The sequence below is a fragment of the Dipodomys spectabilis genome, unplaced genomic scaffold, assembly GCF_019054845.1.
Source record: "Dipodomys spectabilis isolate Male_0828 unplaced genomic scaffold, ASM1905484v1 ptg000159l, whole genome shotgun sequence".
Lineage (NCBI taxonomy): Eukaryota > Metazoa > Chordata > Mammalia > Rodentia > Heteromyidae > Dipodomys > Dipodomys spectabilis.
The window spans coordinates 265,730-267,872 of record NW_024870836.1 but is presented as its reverse complement, the minus strand read 5'-3'; the positions used below and the strand labels follow the sequence as shown (position 1 = coordinate 267,872).

General features: G+C 35.1%; 1 non-coding gene across 1 annotated transcript; it reads right to left on the bottom strand.

Annotated features, from left to right (window-relative positions):
• Window positions 1-1,840: 1,840 nt before the first annotated feature.
• LOC122119014 lies at window positions 1,841-1,943 on the bottom strand. Its single transcript, XR_006149495.1, has one exon. It is a non-coding gene; the product is annotated as a U6 spliceosomal RNA (small nuclear RNA).
• Window positions 1,944-2,143: the final 200 nt, after the last annotated feature.

Below are 2,143 nucleotides of genomic sequence, written 5' to 3'. Positions count from 1 at the left end.
AAGAAAATGAGTCAAAGTTTCCAAAAGTCTTTCAGCAATACCAAAAAGGTGGATAAAATCTCTCCATTCTCTTACACTCTCAATTCAATATTCATATTGCCCAAGAAATAATAGCGTAGCAAATATTACAAATGGTGATTGTTTTCTATCACATTTTGTCTTCAACACAGACTGTGGTGGTGACATTGGGGTATCATGCACAGAGCTGAGCTTACAAATTGAGGTCCGAAGACAGCCAAATTTCTTCTGTCCCACAGTTCCAGTTTCTTTTTTAAAACGTACCAGAACTTTTAAATATCATCACTTACTATCTTTTCACAATCCCCAAACGAATTAAATTGACATATAATCACTCCAAAAGGCTTTCAAATAAGGAGATGATACAACAGGCACCCATAAAGTAAATTTTCTTTTATTTTTAAAATTATTCTAAAAACATTGTGCTGGCTGGTCACACTTATAATTCTATCTACTCTGAATATTTGCTCAGGAGACTGAGATCTGTAGATTACACTTGGGAGCCAATCAGGGCCAAAAAAAAAAAAAACTTCATGAAATTATTTTTCAAAATGTTTAATGAACTAGCAAAGAGCCAGGAATTGAGATGTAGCTTACATAGTAGATCACCAATCTAGATAGGAAAGGCCTAGCAAGACCTTGAAGCCCTGATTTTTATCTCTGAGCATGATGATATACATGTATGATGTGTGTTAGCAGGTACATGCGTGTTTGCTTGAACGCTGCGGCACTCACACTCACATACATTTATTCAAATTACCTTCATATCAGTGTTCTGCATTAATTTCTTTGTTAGCGATATTATATGGGTAAAATAGAGGAAATAAACTCTTTCATCTCAGAACATTTTTATATGTTTTTTTTGTAATAATACTGTGCAGAGGAGTCACATTTACATGAACAAGGAAACTAGTACATTTCCTAACAAGAATTCTTACCTCCTCCTTTATATTTCCCCTACCATCCCTTCCCTTCCACCTCCACAAGTACACTCCCCTCCCCCTTCCTTCCTCCACCTAAATTGTAAAGTTCATTTTTCAACATAGTGTCTTGTGCATCTCATTGTTACAATGGGTCAACCTGTATCCTTATTTGAGCAATTTTTCCCTTCCCCTCCCCAAATTAGAGAAGCATACATTCAAGATGTATGTGCACCAACTTCAAATACAGAGAAAACAGGGGTTATAGTGTGGGGAGAAACATACAAAGAAACAAAAAAAAATGCCATCGCTCATTATAAGTACGTTAGAAACAATAGCAAGAAAGAAAAAACCACTTGTGTCACTATCTTGGGGTTCAATTTCTTTAACATCATCTTATCTGGTTCTATGTACATAGCTTTTCAACTTTTCTGCTTATCCCAGACATACATTTGTTATTGAAAATAAGGGAAATCATGGGAACTATGATTCTTTGGACTTGGGTTACTTCACTCAATAAAATTTTTTCCAAGACTTTCCATTTCCTAACAAATTGGGCGATGTCATTCTTTCTGATGGAGGCATAGAATTCCATTGTGTATATATACCACATTTTCTTGATCCATTCATCTTGTGAGGGCATCTGGGTTGGTTCCATATACTAGCTATCGTAAATAATGTTGCAATAACCATAGTTGTGCTGGTAGTTTTAGTATGGTCTTGTTTATGATCATTTGGGTAGATCCCCAAAAGTGGGATTAATGTGTCATAGAGGAGTTTTATGTGGAGTCTTTTGAGGAACCTACATACTGCTTTCCAAAGTAGTTGAACAAGTTTACACTCCCACCAAGAATGCAGTACGGCTCCCTTGTGGCCACATACCTTTCAGCATCTGTTGTTGTAAAAATATGGAATGCTCCACGAATTTTCATGTCATCCTTGCGCAGGGGGCATGCTAATCTTTTCTGTATCGTTCCAATGTTAGTGCATGTGATGCTAAATTAAGCAAAGAACATTTTTTATATATAAAGTATAATTTGTATTGATTTTATGAAACTAGACAATTCAACAAAAATAAGTTCAAAAGAATTGTTGTGAAATTTTAGAATCATGTACTTCTTACATAAGCACACATTTAAGAATAAAATCAAGATAGACATGCCAAAAACAAAATAATTCCAGATATTTGTAGTTCAAGAGATGTG